Source organism: Diorhabda carinulata, chromosome X (genome assembly GCF_026250575.1).
Source record: "Diorhabda carinulata isolate Delta chromosome X, icDioCari1.1, whole genome shotgun sequence".
NCBI classification, from domain to species: domain Eukaryota; kingdom Metazoa; phylum Arthropoda; class Insecta; order Coleoptera; family Chrysomelidae; genus Diorhabda; species Diorhabda carinulata.
In genome coordinates, this window is record NC_079472.1 from 42,616,097 (window position 1) to 42,636,353 (window position 20,257).

The following is a 20,257-nucleotide window of genomic DNA, read 5'->3' on the forward strand; positions in this document are numbered from 1 at the left end:
AGTTGGTAGTAATCATTTTTACATTTTATGGAATACATTGAAAAATAGTAGGTATAGTAGCGGTAATCTCAATAATGTAACTTATAGAATCTGTAAAATCACATTTGATTCAGGTAGCTCATTTTGCAAACAGTTCAACTCTCGGTATAAATTTAAGAAAGCCTTCGTAGATTATATATATATATATATATATATATATATATATATATATATATATATATATATAAATGGAAAATTTATTTACTCTGGTGATTAATTCAGCAATTCTGATTGCATTATCAGATTGCAGAAAAAATTTAAGCTTTTTACTTAGTGGAAAGTAAGTTACTATTTTATACACTTTTATTACCTGTAACCTGTCCAAGTAACCGCGACTCGAGCCCTATAGCCGCTGGTCGTTCTTACCTGTATAGGGGACACACATAGTCAAATTTTCAGCCTTTATAAAATAAGGAAGGTCTGGCGGTCGTGGGCTCTTGCCATTAAGCGACACATCAAATTTGTATCATTCAAAAGTTTACGAAACACTTGTGGATATTTTGTTGTGTGAATATATATGTAGTTTATGGTGGCCCGGTCTGTCTGTTTTCGTTCATTACAGATATCTCGGCATGAAATTTGTTCAACGGTTTTGATAATGCTGTGACCATACCAGAATTCAAGATTATTAGTAATATAATGTAGTATCAGCTCACAATTTGGCGAAAAATTTTTTTCTAATTTATGAAGATATATAATAAGAATTTGTGACAATTAAAAAAAGAATTCAGAAATAATCCCTATGTGAAGAACTAGAACCTTACAGCCAAACGAATTGGAGAATGCATAAAACTTTCTCATACAGGAATAAAAAAAATAATTTTCCAATTGAATATTTATTTTTGAAAAATAATACACCCCTGTCCATGAATCTATTTTGATAAGAAGACATTATCCTGGTTAGTGGGGATTTATCCCAATCACATCAGATATGATACAAGAGGCACCCTATAATTTTTTCCAAATTCCACGTTTCAATTGATCGTATTCTAACTCATTTGTATCAAAAACTGTTTCATTGTGGGACAAAATTGCTTATGAGCGTATGAGTAGCAGGTTCATACATTTAGACCTCGTTACTGAACTTATATGCCATCTTAGAGATATTTAAAAGATTTATCAGGAGGCGAGGACATTCTATAAATGTTTATTCCTAAAATCAGACAAATTTTATCGACGCTACCAGAGAATAATTACATTTTTATAAAATCCTCGAGTAACATAAATAGGATAAAGCGAATAATGAAGTTTACTTAACTTTTTATTCATGCTAGAGATCACCACTTCGACGGCCTATGGGAGGTTGGTATAAAATACGTAAAATCGCGTTTGAAAAAAGTTATCGGTTCCAATCAACTTAAGTACGAAGATCATCTCACTATTCTTATTCGAATAGAATACATTCCCGTCCTTTATTTTCTCTTACTCCTGACCCAGAAGATATCACACCCCTTACTCTGGGGTATTTGTTGATTGGTAGAAATATTCAGTTGCTAGCAGAGCCTTTCCTTCAGGATATACCTGAACATACGAAATTCCAACATCTGCAAAATATAGTTCAGCATTACTGGATACGGTGGCAAGAGGAATATAAGTCACAACTCCAACATCGCCTAAAGTTTTAGTCCAAGAAGATAGGCAGAGTTTCGTCTGGCGCCTAGGCGGAATTATCAAGTGATACCCTGGACAGGATTGTGTATTCCGTGTTGTAGCTTTAAAAACAAATACTGATGGAATCAGTTTATTAAATATGCGTCCTACTCTTTAACAAATGACATGTTCATTTATTATTAATGAAATTTAAGTAGAGTATATGTACCTGATTTATATATTAATTTGATATTATTCATTTACTATATTCGTATTTTGTAAGAATTCACTGAGAGAGCTCACGGAAATCTTTGAGTTGAAAAAAATGGAATAGTTTTAATCTTTTATAAATACGTCTAATGAAAAGAATATTACCTTATTGCTTTAAACCTCTTAATTACAATCGTCTTCTTACAAAACTAGGTCTCCAGATTCATTCGATACGTTGAAGAAGCATACATTCTTAATCTAAAATTTTATAACTGACAAGAGGGTTTTATTTTTCTCGGGTCTTCAGTCTTCGGCTATGTATGTGGTAGCACGTATTTTGTCAATAAAGTGTACAAATAACTGTTTCATTATAAAATATAAAGGTGCAACCATGAATTAGCCGCCAAATACATACGTGTTATTCCTACTCTTATTTAGAAAAATACAGATATTTGAATCTATTGAAAATTTTTAACATACACAAATCAGCTGCAGATAATTTTCAAAGTTTTCACTCCCTGATTGTTGTCAGCTCCTATCATTGCTACAGATATGCCACCAACATGCCGAAAATATTTGCAATAAACTTACAATGGAAATTGTATAATTGGATTTGGAATATGTTGAAGTATTGGTTATTTGATAGGAAAGCTTGATGCTTTTGTTGTAGTTATTGTCTATAACTCATAACCCTATAGTGATTTAACACCTTATTACTGCTAAATTGTAGTAAGTGAAGTAAATAGTTTTGTTATATAAATATTATTCAGTTATTTCAGAACATAAACAAAATGCGGCAACTGAGAAACTTAGAGTTTATTGTATATCAAATATGTTCAAAATCAAATAGGTTCATATTTATGCAAAACTTGACATGACATCAATGATAAAAAAGCTTTGCAAATGTTGCAAAGTATATAGTAATATAAATTAGAAATAAAAAAAGGAATAAAACTCAAAACATACGAAAATAAAATTTATTTCAAAATAAACCTAGTCTTTACAAACTTTTTTTGATCTGTTCTTAATAATTTTCGATTAATTCATTCGAATAGTTCAAGCTCAATGGTTTCTTGGAAAGACGGTTTATTTATATCTACAATTATTATAACACCATAACATACAAATAATGATTCCTTGTCATGTAAAAGTTGTATTTGAGCTAAGGAAACCATAATATAAACCAATTTCACAGAATAGAATAATTCATATGCATAATCACATTTTAACGCTTTACACACTTTTTTCTAGTTTTTATATTTTTTATTGCTTACAAATGAGAATATATCTTGTGCATCATTAGTACTTAAACTTTTTTCTTTCATAGACCACTCAGATTGTGACTGAGTTTCAATGACAAATTAATAGTTTTCGATAAAAAAGGTTACATTTGATAGGGTTAATTATTCCATAATAAAATCAACTGAACAAAGTTTCAATTAAATTTCAATTGATTGTGCTGTAAGTGGATATCAACAAGTTGGCCAATCGAAAAAGTGACTGCATCCATCTTTTTGAAAACTACTGTGGCTCACAGCACAAGAACAAATCAAGCGGTTGAACTTATTTTAATATGTTAAAAAAAATTATTATTCCATTTATTATATTCTAATATATTTCTGTGAATTCTATTGAAACTTTTAAACAATATTTAAATATAAAAATTCCGCAATAATTAAATCAATTTGATAAGTAATTAAAATAAAAAGGGACAATACTTTCAATATTTCTCAGATTTCTGTTCTTTTATCGAAGTATGTAAGCTCAATACCGTACATATACTTATTACAATATAATATATTGTAATAAATAATGTATTTGTAATGTTTTTATGTAGTAAAACTTGAATAATGCACTGTCATACTTTCATGAAATAATATATTATAAATATACCTTATATAGCCGGTTGGTTGAAAGAGATTTCTTTCAATTTAATTTTAATTTTAGGTTTGAAATAAATTGTAAAATAAATAATATATGAAATAAAACTATATGCATATAATAAATAGGCATGCATACTTTTCCGTTTATCCTCGATATACGTATCTATATTGATGGAGAATCAAACAAGTTCATGCAAGATTGTAATCACATAGACCACAAGTCATATTAATTTACATGTCTGAACAAGCGTTGCGGACGGTACGGATGCCGGCGAGGCAACGGCAAGTCCCGACGCGTTTTCACAAGTGACAGTGGCTGAGCTTTTAAAAATATTATCTCCCAATATTGATGGGAGAACTGGAGCCAATATTTCAATCGCGGTTATACATAATGCCTCTTTCAATAGATGAATATTTTTCTTATGGAATATCTTTATTGAAATGTGTTAGAAGAACTTCATCTCTGCGATTTTTCGGTAGTATTGACCATGGTTTTATTGAGTCTTTCACTTCACGAAGTTTGTGTGTGGATGTTGACCATTTGATCTCCCATTCATTAAACACTTTACGCTTTAAGATTGTTTTAATATCGGTAGTAGTTAAAAAGTTCACGCACTCCGCACTATCACTAATTACAGCTTCCTTAGCCGTCAGGTCTGCCTCTTCGTTTCCTTTTATTCCAATGTGTGAGGGAATCTAACAGAATACTATTTTTTTGTTGTTGTCTTGTATGTATTGCAGTTGTTGCTTGATTTTGATTACTAATGGATTTGTGGTGTGAATTTTTTGAAGACTTTGGATGGAGCTAAGAGAGTCTGTGAGTATGACATGATTAGGCTCGTTTGATGAAGCGGCGAAGTGGGTAGCTCGATATATTGCGTATAATTCAGCAATGAAAGTGGATAGGGTTTGAGGAGCTTTTATCATATATTTGGAGGTTGGTGTAATGATTGCGATCCCCGTACCGTCTTGAGATGTTGATGCGTCTGTGTAAATATGTACAAAGTTTTTGTACTCATTGAGTATGTTATTTAAGTGTCCTTCGATTAGCTTATGGTTGGTGTGGTGTTTGTCGAAAGAGGTGAGATGGTTAATGAATTTCGTGCTTCCTATTGTCCATGGTGGAGTTTGAGAAGATTCGATAGGAAGGCATTCAGGAATAAAGAAATTTAATTCGCTTAGATATGATCGAATTCTAGCATAGAAAGGTTTGGGGGTTCTGGGTTTATTTGAAAAAAGATTTGGGAAGTTCTTGGAAAAGCAGTTTTGGAGGGTCAGATTGGAAGGATTGGATTTTAGTTTGGCTGCATATGTAAGGCTCAAATATATTCTTCTGTCTCCCAAGGATGGTTCCCCTGATTCGCAGTACAGACTTTCCACTGGTGTTGTTTTGAATGCACCTGTTATCAAACGTAAGGCTGAGTTGTGAAAGCTGTCGAGTTTTTTCAGTAGCGATTTGTTTGCTCTTGAATATACAATTGATCCATAATCCAGTTTTGATCGAATAAGTGTTCGGTACAATGTTAATAATGTTTGTCGATCTGCACCCCATTCTTTGTTCGTTTGCGTTTTCAGTAAGTTCAGTCGTTTGTTGCAAGTTAGGAGAAGGTTTCTAATATGGTAGTTCCAGCTTAGTGTGTGGTCGAATAGTATTCCGAGAAATTTTATTGTTTTTTCCATTTTTATGTCTTCATTATAAAGTTTCAGTACCGGTATGTTTGGTTTGTTCTTTTGTCTTGAGAAAAGAATATAGCGAGTCTTTGTAGTTGAAAAATTAAAACCAGTTTTTTGTGACCACAGTTCTAAGTTATGGATAAAAGCCTGACTTTGTGAGAAGAGGTTTTTAATATTTTTCCCTTTACAGTAAACAACTAAGTCATCTGCGTATAGTCGAGCTTTTACTGGTAACTTTAAGTTTTTCAGGATGTCGTTGATTGCGATGATAAAGAGTGTGGGACTTATGATTGATCCTTGGGGTACAACATTATTAAAATATGTTTTTTCGGAGGTGGTGCCGTTGGTTTTAACTTTAAATGTTCGATTTTTCAGGAAGTTTTTGATAAAATTCAGGCAGTGACCATGTATGTTGAATTCGTATAATTTTTTTATGATGTAATCATGCCTTGCAGTGTCAAAAGCTCGGTTAATGTCAAAGAAAATAGCTAGACAGCTGCTTTTTAGGGCAAATGCTTCGTTGATTTCACTTTCCAAGTCTATTATGTTATCCAGGGCTGATCTTTGTTGTCTAAATCCGCTTTGTTCCGGTATAATAAGGTTTCTTTTTTCTAGAGTCCAGAGCAGTCTGTTGTTTATTATTTTTTCCATTAGTTTGCACATAGCACATGTGAGTGATATAGGTCTATAGGATTCAGGATGGGTTCTAATGGTTTGTGGTTTCAGTATAGGAATTATTATGGATTCACGCCATTTTTCAGGAAAGTTATGCTGCAGCCAGATGGTATTGAACAGGTTAAGGATGTATTCGTGGGCAATTAAGGGGAGATGTTTCAAGAAGACAACTGGTATTTCATCTGGTCCTGGTGACGTTTCTTTCAGGCTTGAAAGAGCTTCATCATATTCTTGGGTGGTAATAGGTAAATTGTCTTCTTCTCTCTCATGGGTAATAACAGTATCATCGGAATTGCGTGTGATGGAGCGGTTTTTATAAGTGGTAGCTAGTATAGTAACTATTTTGGAGTTATCTGTAGCTGTGCGTCCGTCTTTCTCTAGCATGTGTATATTATGGTGTTTATAAAGTCCCGATATTTTTCTCACTCTTTTCCATACCTCCGTCATGGGTGTTTCAGAATTTATTGTAGAGACATATTCTGTCCAGGATTTGCGTTTAGCAGTTTTTATTGTACGTCTAGCTTCGGCTCGGGTTTTCAAAAATTCGATGTTGTTTGCTGATGTATTGTGTCTTTTATATCTATTGAAAGCTTTTTTGTTGCTCTTTATTGCTGATTCGCAGTCACTATTCCACCACGGCACAGGATTCCGTCGTTTCAGATGTGTAGTTCTTCCGATTGATATGTTTGCTGCTCGCTGAACAATACTAATAAGGTTTTCTAAAGCTTCGTCTATATCTGTTATAATTGTGTAATTTGTCAAACTTTCTGAGATATTTGTTTTGAAAAGAGCCCAGTCTGCTTTTTTTAAGTTCCATTTTGGATATAAGTCGTGATTGTGAGTTGGTTTTCTATTGTTGTGAATGACGATTGGATAGTGGTCACTGTTGTAGGTATAGTCCAGCCGATCCCAGGAAAGAGCTGGAGTCAAAGTTGGGTCACAGATAGTGAGGTCAATACATGAACCCTGTCCTAATTGTATGTTAAATCTAGTTGGCTTCCCATCATTTAAGATGGAGAGATTTACGTCATCAAGAGTATCTCCTAGTAAGCGACCTCTGTGGTTTATTGATGTTGATCCCCACAAGGTGTTATGGGCATTGAAGTCTCCGACTATTATTCTAGGTTGAGAAATTTGTTCCAATAATTCATTTAATTCTTTAGCATCTACTTGATATGCTGGAGGGATGTATACATTGCATATATTTACTTTTGGATTAGTGTGTAGTTCGATAGCTACGGTTTCAAGGTTTGTAAGGATCGTGATTTCTGCAGCGTGGAGAGATTTTTCCACAAATATTGCTACTCCTCCGCTAGCTATTTCAGCATTTATTCGGTTCTTGTAGAAGCTGTTAAATTGCCTGAGCGGTTCGTTGTTATTGTATTTGAAATTGGTTTCTTGAAGACAAATAACTTCGCATTTCTGTTTGGATAGGATGGTTTGCAACATTGGTAAGTTGTTATAAAAGCCATTGATATTCCATTGTAGTATAGATGTAAAGTCCATGAGAATACGGGGAGAAAAATATTGAAGTAAAGTATTGGTTCAGTTAGTTTATATTTGTTTGAGATGATTCACTTTCTGTTTCTGAGAGGTCCGTTTCTGGTATGTTCAATTGTAGGTGAGAAAACAGTTTCTTCTTGAGTTTAGTGCATCTGCTTTTGATAGATCTGTGCTCAAAGAAAAAGTAAATTTTTGTTAGCATGTCTATTAATCCAGTAAATCATTTGTGTAGTTCTTTATTATACTAATTGGATCAGATGAGCCGTAGACATTTTCAAAAAGGTCAGATATCTGGTTGTGGTCCAATATGAAAGGAGGATTCTGTTCTGAAATGACTTTTCTAATTGGTTCCATGAGAATTTCTATAGGGATGTCTGGTTTATTTTTAGGCTTTTTACTTGGCCTATTTGGTTTGGGGAAAGACGGTTTCTTAGGGTTCTCTGGTTTAATTCCTTCTGTTTGATGAGGAGGCGTAATTATTTGCTCGTAGTTGCGTTTGGTGCTGTTTTGCGGCATTTCTTTTATGTTTATGGGGGGTACATTCTGGGATTGAGATGTTATAGGGGTTTATTATGGGATCTTGGTGTGTGCTTGTAGAGTATTGGCTTCGGTATTTTGGGGCTGCTGGGAAGGTTGGGTGGGGTTTTTGTGGTAGTTCAGCTATTTGGGGTTGTTCATAAGTTTGTGATTGGGAGTTTTCACAGTTTGCTGCAGTATGACCTGGTTTTTTACATGTAAAACATAGTAGACGGTCTTGGGATAGGTAAATTCTGTAGCTGGTGTTCTCGTGTGTAATCATTAGACAGTCGGGTATTTGGATTGTGAATGGTGAAATAAAGATTTGTCTTCTGAAGCTGTAGATGTGGTTATATTCAGGAATTGTGGAGCTAATTTTGAGGAAGGACATTGGTGAGAGTGTATTGAGACCTATTTTGTTAAGTTCATCGATTAGAGCTGAGTGTGGTATGGTGGGGCATACATTTGAGAGTATCAATCTTTCGGAAGGTGTTATAAGCTTTCGGGTTTGGATCGAAGTGTTGTTGATAATGATCAGCCCTTTATGAAAGGTCATGAAGCGGTCTACAGTATCTTCATTTGCGAGGTACATGCATATTCTATTGTTTGATAGCCTCGATGTGAATAGTATATTTTTTGGACCGATTAGTTCTCCAAGTGATATCAGGTAATCTTGAATTTTCAGGTTATCAACATCTGGAAAAACAATTGCTTGATGTTTTGTAGGAAATTGTGGTTGACTAAGTATATATGAGTATGTTTTTGTAGGGTTTATATTCTGAGAGCTTCTGTAGTCAGAAGTCCCAACATTTGTATTTTTCATCATTAATTTTAGAAATATTTCCGCTTTGATTGTAGAGTGCGGACCTGTTTTGGCACAGGCCACTTCATATCAAGTTGATAAGAGCTGGTTTGTTTTTTTTTGGCGAATTCTTCTTCCAAACCGGTGCGGTGTAAAATTGATAGCACAGTGTGTAATAAATTCACTGTTTTAGTATGAATGTATGAGATTTTACTTACAGTAATGTCTCTAAGTTAAGAACATTTCTAAACGATTCTATCTATAGTTTCATAGATTTTAGGACTATGATAACTATCGAAAAAGAGTTATTTTTATAGGAACTGACACTTTCACTGTTAACGTTACGGTTGCCAGGGCCGGACTCCTCAGCTTTCTTTGTTAAGTTAATGCGATAAACGTTTATCCTCCTTTAGAATATGTTATTAATTGTAAAAAATCTGATCAGCTCTTGAAATCAGACGCACTGTTATTGAAAAAGTGAAAACTGCACTTTGAGAATGGTTATTCCGTGAAAAAAAAAAGCAAAGAAGAATGAACATATTATGCCGATATTTGCTTTTAACTCAATTTTAAGTAAGAAACTGATGGAGTTTTCGACTAAAAAATGCATATTTTTGAAACTTTTCGTAATAATAACAAAGTTGAAGTATATAAGTTAGCGAAGAGTATGGATTTTTTCATCATTATAGATGCAATATTTACTGAGTTGTGCTTCGTTAAAGAAAAGTTTTAATTCGTATTTGGAAATTTTAGACATTTCAAAGTTAGATACCGGGAAAACGAATAATTTTTTGAAGAAAATTTGTAGAAGCTTTCTTGAAGAGCTTGAAAAATCTAAGAGTAATCTTAAAAGTTATTTGCGTTGAAATTAACATAGTTATAGTAGAAGTGAATTATTTATTTTTTTTCGGATGAAAAACTAGAAGTTGAACCAACAGAATTTCCGAAATAATGAAAATTGATCATTATCTATTAACAATTAAGTGTGTTGATGTTCCATCAATACGTTTGATCGGTTATGAAATCATAGTTTCAAAAGTACACATCATTCTCTCAATTTTTCCATGAAAATCAAACAAGATGTTCTTATTTTATTCATCCAAACGATATTTGACCCATAAAATGTTTCTTTCTTAATTTTTATGAGAAGGGGTAGTTTCCATCCCCAAAGAGCACACATGGTGCATGAATAACTTCTAATGAAGCTTAATTTTTGTACCAATTGATATTGTCCAAAGAAATTGTAGGTTATCGCTGATGACTGTACTATATCCTAAACATATATGTTTTTGCCGCATTAATTTATCAACAGCTATTAAATTACGTATTTTATTTAAATAAAACGGAAAAATATCGAAGTCTTGAGATTTTATCAAAATATTCCCGTAATCTGAAAAATAAAAATATGATTGAAGTAATATTACATATGAAGTACATGGTAATAATTGTGATGTTATTAACATAGGGGAATAATCTCAATTACTTAGATATAAGACTAAAAAATAAAATAGCAAAAGTTCCTCCATATAATTATGAACAATCTGGTTTTTGTTTTTGTACATATACTGAACACACTACCACTACATCTACACTTATAATACAGTGTCCGCATTATTGTAAACAGAGACTGAAGATAATCTAAAACCTATTAACTTGACCTACTTATGCAGAATTTTCTCACCAATAAACATCTTCCCGCGAAAAACAGAAAAAAAAACCATCCATTCCTTAAATAATAAATTGGACTGAAAAGTGGACTGTGGAGAATAGGCCCTTTGTCTCTTTTCGAATTATTCTCACTTTCAACAATCACCATGGTTTCTCAGTTTAACATAATTTATATTTACTATACAGTGTGCTTGGTTATACCTGATTCTTTGGTCCGTCCATATTTTAAATGAGCTATGTACTCTCTAAACCGCACCTCTTAATCTGTCCAACATACTTGTATGAATTAATTAATAATACTTAAGTAGACCGGTGATTTAATAATAAGCAGTGTTCCTTTCACGATTGTGATTATTTTACACAAATTATTTTTTGATATCTTTGTGTATAGTTTTGTTTCTATTGAGTTATCAACTCTTTCGAAATAGTCTTTTTTGTTAATTATAACAACTTTGTTTCCTTTTCCTTCAATCCTTCTATATTGTTAATAATATTCTAATATTTTTTGCTGACTTATAAATTTTTATCTTCATCTTCATTTTTCGGGATATGACTCCTGCACGACTTTTGGATGAAACCAAGATCGTCATCGCCAGGCACCGCATGTCTATCTTTTTTGGGAAATAAACTTGAGAGACTCGAAATTGTTTTAACCTGTGGTTTATTCAATTTCTCACTCACCTACATTTTATTCTTAAATTTTGAATGAATAACCCTGAACATATTTCCTGTTGGTTTTTAGTCCATATGCTTCTTTTTGAAGGATACTCAATTTAATACAGAGTTATTTGGTTGATAGATCCAACCATTTCGTTCAGCGAAATTCCGTATTCTATTGCTAATGTCAACTTCTATAAAACCTGGAAAAGCACTTAACCTACAGCATGATTTGAAAAACCAAATACCAGTCTGATTTCAATGTTAGGGCTTACGTACTTGCTGTGTTGCGGTGACCGTGAAGTCGTCACAAATAATTTTGAATTTCTGCAACCGTTTGTGATAATTATCATCAACACACTTTTTACACTACCACTATACCAAAATTCAATACTATACCGTCTGAGATGCGCCTTTCGATAAAACCAAGTTATCGACTGCAGATACTGAAAGTAAAAACCTATCAACTTTACAATATATTCACACTAAATATTTCCATCAATGAATTTCTTTCAGCGAAAAACAATTCTTGCTGAAAAAATTTCATTTTGCGGGAAATTTCATTTTAATTTATTTACTGATTTATTTATGATCTATAGCGTGAGCGTGAGCTACATAATTTTGAGATGTAAAACTGGAATTAATCAATTATTTTGAATTTTCTTATTTTCTATTAGTAATATGCTTGATAGAACGCAAAAAGTGAAACTCCGAAGTCGAGAAGGTCTGGCATAATTCTCTTCCTTTGGATGTGGTTACTCTTGCCCCCCAGTTTGCATGCTTGGCATTACAGTCGTTTCCAGCTAAGAACATATTGCTTGGACAGTAGGTTGATGATATAGTTAGTGGCCCTATTTTCTCTTTGATAGCTACACTAGTAGCCTGTAGATAATTCTCAGGTAATCAGGAAGTGAGTTTCGACAGTGGTAAGCAAGTTCAACATCATTTCCCATTTGTTCCATGATCTTGAATAACATGTCTTCCAATTTTTACTTATGTTTGTAGTCTGTTGGTTTGCAATTGATGGTGCTTCAGTATACTTTGATATTTGACTTCTGGTATTGTTAAAGTTCTGTGCATAGGTTATACGGGGTTGCATTTATTGGTTTACTGTATTAGATTGACGAGCCGTATTTCTTGTTGATCATGCACAGTGCAGCCTTGATAATTTGCTGGATGGTTGCCATTCCAATTTGTACATATTACTTTATAATCTTGGGCTCTCCTTTTGCACGTAAACCTGCGCATTTCACACATCTATTTGTTTTACGATAGTAGTTCTTCGTATGTCCGTACTCCTGACACCTCAAGAATTGCGGAATAATCCTGCTATGGAGAGGCTCAAATTTAACTATACTATTCTCTAGTTAAGTTGAATTGTAGATTTGTTCGATATTATCATTAAGATCTAAATCCATCGGGGCAATTCCATTATGGTGGCTTTTTCTTTCATTATGGGTGTGGTCAACTGTGTTTTTAACGTTACCGAATCGTTTTTAGAGTATATTCATTTGGGGCATACCCTACTTTATAGACAGTTATAGGTGGGGGTTTTTCCTTTACAATTTCATCTTCTTGTACTTTTTCAGCTCTGTCCTGGACTTCTTCCTCCATCAGATCTTTGAATCTATTGTTAATTTCGATGGGTTTCTGTAGCCAGTATTCCGTGATTTTTGTTTGTTTTTTTTCGTGCTAGGTTCTTCTAGACATCTTAGACGTTTTTGGTTTTGTTTCGTTTATCCATAATTATTTTATTTGTTAGCCGCACTGTGTAAGTTAGTTTATTTTATCTCTTGATTTATTGATATATAAAGTTTTAAAAACTTGTTCGAATGTATAATAATAAATCGATGAATTTCCTTATTTCCTATTAGTAATATGCTTGATAGAACTCAAAAACTGAAACTCAACAACCCTCTCGTTCGTAATTATGCATATCCATACGTATATAAAGTACTATGGCAAATTCAATTCAAATAATTTGATGAATATATTTTTTATTATACCAATAGTAAATAATAAAATTAGCTTAATGAGTTACTAAATAAATTCCGAGGTTCTAATGGAGCTCTTCTTTTCTTAACACGCGTATATTAGCTTGGTATACGAGGATGTTTCCAGAACTACCTGGCCTGACCTGGAGATGGCGGTAGTTGCTTGAAAAATACCACTGTATCATCAAGTACATAATCTATACAAGATATGATTTAAGTTTGAAGACGTTACGTTGTTTGGTAGCCATCAATAGCGAACGTTTTCAATGAATTTATAAACATGGAAAAAATTTGTCATCGTTAAGTAATACAATACTTTTATTTGAAAGGCGTTAGATCATCCAACATAAAAGCTGAACCAGATTCTACTCAGGTTGATACTGCTCCTTCGTTATCAGGAGTGAAATACTAAGTAGCAGAGTTTGAATGAGGCCATACGACCTATGAGGACCAGCATAGCAGTGGTCCACCAAATGACGATTCCAGAAATGTAGAAGAAAATCTACAAAGTGGTACTGGATGATCGTCGACTGAAAAAGCGCGAGCTAGCAGACATAGTAGGTATTTCTAAAAGTGCGATACATCGCATATTAACTGAAAATTAGGACATGAGAAAGCTGTGCCCAAGATTGGTGCCGCGTTTACTCACAATGGAACAAAAACAGCGTCATATAGATATTTCCATCAAGTGTTTGGAAATATTTTATAGAAATAAAACCGAATTTTTGAGCCGTTTTATAACCATTGATGGAACATGGGTTCATCACTTTACACCCAAAACAAAAGAACAATCAAAACAATGGACTAAAAAAGGAGAACCGGATTCAAAGGAGGATAGGACCGTTCCATCTGCAGGCAAGTTCATGGCGTCAATTTTTTGAGATGCGCCTGGGATATTTTGCAAACTTATTGCGACATTTGAGCGAAGAAATCAAGCAAAAACGGCCGCATTTGAATAAGAAGAGAGTGTTGTTTCATTAAGACCAGCTCACACATCGGCTATTGCAATAGCCAGAATTGATGAATTAAGTTTGAATTGCTCGATGGTAAAGATTTTCCAACATAGAATGTTAACCCAGTTAATGGATATTTTAAGCAGCTTTACGATTCTTATTATAAAAAGGGTATCGAACTTATTAAACAGCGCTGGGAAAAATGTATGCAGCCAAAAGTAGGTTACGTAGAAAAATATATTTTTTTTTTCAAATTTTTGTTTCCTTTGTTGGACCAGGTACTTCTGCGATCGTCCTAGTATATGTAGGTATGTTTATCCTTTTATTACATAATCCCAAAAAAATTACATCTTTTCAGATAGGAATTTCAAAAACTACTTATCAAAAACTAACTTCAAAGTTGCCGAAAACGAATAAAAATGAATTATAATTTGAAAAAATGAAAAAACACGCTTTACTAGTGAACTAAAAACTAGAAAATAAATAACATTCAAAACAAAATAAATTGTCAACTCTGAATTAGGGTAGAATTATTTCACTTAGATCCTTAAATATCAGCATAAAATTTTTACATCAAGCACCCCACGCTTTTTTAAAAGTACTGAAATATTAATCACATTACCTTTCTGTGTATTTCCAAGTTATTTTCTAATTATAGTTTTCTAAACTATTATTTATTTCGAAAAAAGGTTTGTAGAAAATAATCTCTTAGATAGTAGAGAATTTGTGAACACTTTCTTACTTATTTCTCGATCTTGAATTGTTCTCATAGGTCTCAATAGTGACATTAATATTTTCTAGAGTTGATTGTGAGGTGTGGAATCTGGAAAAAAATTGTGAAGAAATGAAAATGAGGGAGATTCATATTTTTAGACATTGAAACTTAGTACTGGATCTAAGTGCTCTTTTACATGTGACGTATTCTTGTTCATAATCTTTCTTAACAGTTTTTGTGGTGTATCCCTCTTTTAATTGTACAAATTTCAGTTTTCATGTACATTTTATCTGCTGTTATCTAATAATGGCATAATATTATGTATAAATGAATGCACACGGAAATTTGAATAATAAATTTGAATATGTGAGTTCTCTAATGCATAAAAGTTAAAAAATAAATCATCTCAATCTAGTTAACTGTAATAGGGAATATTTGGGGCGGATATATATAATGAATTGTTTCGTCATGAGTAAAATTCACTCTAGATACTCGAAAACGCTGAATTTCAGACAAACATTAATTAAACCTGAAAAATTGTAACGTTTTTACCTTTGGTTTGACTCAAATATGAAACATAAAGTACATATTCAAACTGTTTTCTAATAATAATCATTCTACAACTGATCGAAAATACCTTAATACCTATACTGATGCGATATATAGATTATAAAATAAGGAAATGGAACATGCAATTCAGCAATTTTTTACTTATTTATGAGTTTATTATTGCTACCACATTGAAATATATTCACAGTATATTTCCAATTATATAAACGAATGATCGATAACATTTAGCTGTTTTTTTTCTTTCTTTTTATTTCTCTAGCCCTTCTCTCCACGGAAGATTGTTGACCATATAATAATTACTAAAATGAGTTAAGTACCTAATACTTCAAGATTGTTATGAAAAAATATTTCATTCCATTATAAGTAGACTAAAAATAATTTGTTATGTTAGTAACATGTCTTAAGTATTCTTTTTGACAAATATTCTTGGTAAATTAAATAGAAAAACACCGAAATAATATACATAGCTTCTCTTAATATGAAACTGTCACAATTTTCCTATAATCTTTCTCTCGAAGGTCATTTGTAGCCAAGGGTAACTTTATCCATTTATCCATTGACGCTATTGCAGTACAAAGCAAACTTTCTATGTATTTAATATTGGAAGTTATTTTGTGACGCACTCTTTCTCTGTACCCAAATGAGTATAGAGTTTAATTCACAATGATATGAGGGCAGTGGTAAAACTGAACACCTCTTTCAACGTTGCAACAAACTAATTGTGTCGTTAGTATATTAATTGTAATTAGTTCGATGTACTTTGAACGTTGTTTATTACAATGATAGACTGATATTCAATACGTTGCAGGACAAAGCGATTTGAGGTCATGTCCTTGCGAAAGTTGTCAGGTTTTCTTAGACATAATGTTCATTCAGCTCTCCTCCAGAAACTCACTGTCCTCTAAATTATAATTCTCCATTCTCACGGAGTTAGTTTCTTCTCAAAGTGATTATAGCTGGACTTACTATCAATGAAGATTTCGTGTTATGACTAGCGAAGATATGGCCGAAATTGTGTAATGTGCGATAAAAATTAGGCCAAAAACTTCTTGTTATACCAATCATAAAAGACTAACATAAAACCGTGTTTGAAGTCTGGGGTTCGATTTTCTTGTAACAAAAAGTGAACTATTCAATCAGTATATTCTATTCCCTCGAAAAGAATTATTGGGAGTCTTATGGGATGCTAATTATTTTTTCAGTTTCTAATATTTTCCAGTAGTTGTGGTATCTAGTGCTAGTTTCCATATGCAGCCTACACAATACGAGATCATTATTTTGGACATTACATTTTTTTCAAAAAAAATATTTATGGGACCTATCCATAGTCCGAAAGTTGACTTTATTTTTATTCCAATTCTTTCTTTTGAGAGGATTGAACTTGAATTTTCCGTCATGTGAATATGTCCAATACCAGTCTTCTAATTTTCTCCAGAATCATCGCCAGAGCTATTTAATATGTACTCTCCTGTCAGTTCAGGAAGGCGAAAGTTATTCTTGGTTTAAGGATCTGAGGCATCAGCTGTCATGATAGTTATTGCTGTCAGAAGGGATCTAAGATATTTGCACTTATTGCTTTGCTAATTGTTTACTATTCATGAAAATTATTTGAAATATATATCAAATTTAGCATTACCAACCGTTAACCTATTTAACTGATATATATATGGAAAAAACTTAAGTTTCTCCTTGCAACATACAAAAATCATTTTATTCCAGCCAAAAAACTACTCATAAATTTTGGATAATATCAGGAATACGATAGTCATTCCAAACACCGTATAAAGCAATTGATTATTTCGAAAGCAAACCACGTTAAAGTCACATCCATCTGATTCATAACACAACGGCTTCTTGATGTTTTCCAATATGAAAAAATACGTGAACAGGGGATTTAATCATTGTGTTTCTGATAAAAAGGATTCTGATGAGGATTTCCTGAAATCCATTTAGAAAACTAGACAATGAGGATACCGACCTATTTATAAAACAAACGATTCCATCTTGGAGACTATTTTGTAGATTAATACCAATTTGTTCTTTATTAATAAGTGATTTTCCAGAATGAGTATCTCAGTAAATAGAACCGAATTAGAAACTTTTCTATAATAGCTTTATTAATACATTATTTGCGAGTGAGCAATGTTACGTTGCAGTAAGGAGAAATTAGTTGTGTAAGAAAACTTACAAAGTAATTATTTTCTCATTTGGAAAATTATCTGATCCTTTTTTGATAATATCATGTCCCGTTATATGTATTTCTACAGTCAATTTCTGTTTGATATTGTATAAATTCGATATTTGAATGTTACTGAATTAAAGTTACAGAAAGATTTAAAGAGGGAAAATTATTTATAATTTTAGAGTACTCTAGAACAGTATAAAATGACATGTATGCAAGATTAGTTTTTCATGAATTATATGCATTTTTATCGGCCGTTCTGAGGTAATTTCATTGTCATGAATAATTTTAAAAGGTCTGTATTATTGCGTAGGCAGCGGCTCTGCAAGCTTTTTACCCAGAGCTGGATTTAGGATGGGGATATGAAAATGGAATCTCAAGGGATAAATATGAGATGCAGTCAGTTAGATAAGTACCTTTGAAAATGATATATTAAATACCATCACATTATTTTTATTATTCTAGCGAAAGTTCACTAAACAGTGCACATATTAATGGAATAAGGAAATGTCTTAAATTAATTTGAAAGTTGAAATTGAAATCGCAGCACAGCTCAAATAAAATTTTTTGTAACATACAAATGGAACAATTTTCAATATCATTGCAAATCTTCATTATTAAATTTATGCTATTCAGTATCTGCAATCTCAATAAAGAATATATGAGATAAAAATGGATGAGAAGATTGAATGGATATGAAAGACCTACTTGCTTAAAATATCTCTGGCGACAGAGAATTCTCAATAGCAGTATTCATATGAAAAAATGAATGTATGTCCTTCGGTCGTATCGTGGGTTATTCATCTTTTTTTCGAGAGCCCACCACCACCTGCCTAATATGACGAAACCACCTTCAATTGCCTCCGATATTTTCAGTAAACTAGCCGAGGTGAAGGCGTTTCGCAAGTTTAGTGCTGCCATCAATACGATTAGTCGTGCCACGTAATGATTTCTGATCTGTTCCAAGAAGGATTCAACCTCCTCTTAAGCCGAACTACAGGTGCTTGAGTCTAACCCCGGCTTGTAGCGTTTCTGTAAGTCTCGGTCTCAGAAACTGCCGATGGCGTATTAGAGTCGTGGTTGCTTTTGGGGAAAAGTCATAGCAGTATTCTATCGGTCTCTCAAAGTCCTTGGCGTCAAGTACGTGTTCTACAAAACGATGATTTCCTACCTGAATATATGTGCCTAGTCGTTGTTTCAAATATTGTGAGCTGTTCCTATAGTCAGCAAGTATGGTGAGTGGTGGTTAGGGTTCTTTTGTAGTTCTACTTTCAAGATAATCCTAATATAATACTTTTTGATTTTTTATTGAGCTGCTGTTCCTTAATATTCTCCAAACCATCACGTACCCTATCATCTTATTGAACAGTTATTACCTGACTGCTTCAAGAGTTTACTCCAAATAATTCTAAATTCTCCTCACGGTGTGTATTCACTTCTGAATGATCAGCAAATTGCAATAACAAAGTACCCGTATCCTTTACACGAAAAAATAATCTGTCTGTTCGTCAGATGTATTCCTATTTGACCTTCCCACGAATATTTTTTTGTATAACACTTTTCACAATTCACCTAATTTTGTTTAGCATAATGAAACTTACCAGAAGTAGATGTATATCTGCCATTCTGCAAATGTGTAAACCATTGCAAGAGAAAGTTTTATTTTTTTCTTACTTCCAATATGGTCATGGATCAAAAGCTTTAGTTGACAGTACGTAATTGTTAAAATATTATTGTGAAAGTATATTGAATATTGAATAGACAACTAAAGACGATGATAAATAAGAGGTAGATGAAAATTATATAATGAGCCAACTGTATCACTAAACTTTTCTTTAAAAAGGCATAAAAAATTTTATGCGATTTCATGGTGATAAAAACTCTCTCAAAGTAAACTATTAATTGTTGTAACCATTGGAAGAAATTGGTTTGTTTGTGCCCTTCTGTTATGAGGTATGATATGTTCAATCGAAAATACAATCCCAATACTTTGAATTTCTCGAAAATATCTTCCACTGTATTCATAAAACTAATTTATGTTTTATCATTCAGTAACACTCTGCTACGTTTATGTATGTTGGACATTAACTATTTTCAGTTTTTGAGCAATCAAGATAAAGTGACCCTGCACCTATTTCGCATTTTTTTCTTTGATTTTTTTTTGAGAAACACCTGTCACTGCATGAATTAGTTCATTCAACTCAACAATTGAAATTTTAAGTCAAATTCCACTTCAATAGTATATACGGTCAGTATGGGATATTTGTTATGTGATTCAATTTCAAGCTCCATCTCTATCTTATTACATTATTGTATTAATAAAAGTAAAATACTGTGTCCAGTTTTCCTATACGTGAATTTATATGTCGGGGCTTTAATATCGTTATTCACTGGTCTTCTATAAGGCTTGGGTTAATTTCATATTGTCCATTCTATCTCATCAGTTTATATCCCAAAAAAATTATAGAAATGTATTATAATTATAGTATCATCATATTAATCATGAATTATTCATTTACTATTTGTCTGTTCAGATTTCTTTCAAAGTCTTGGCATATACTTATACTTTGTTCAACAAGACATTATGAGGATATTTTTTTCTTCATTGTATTAAATTGTATTCATT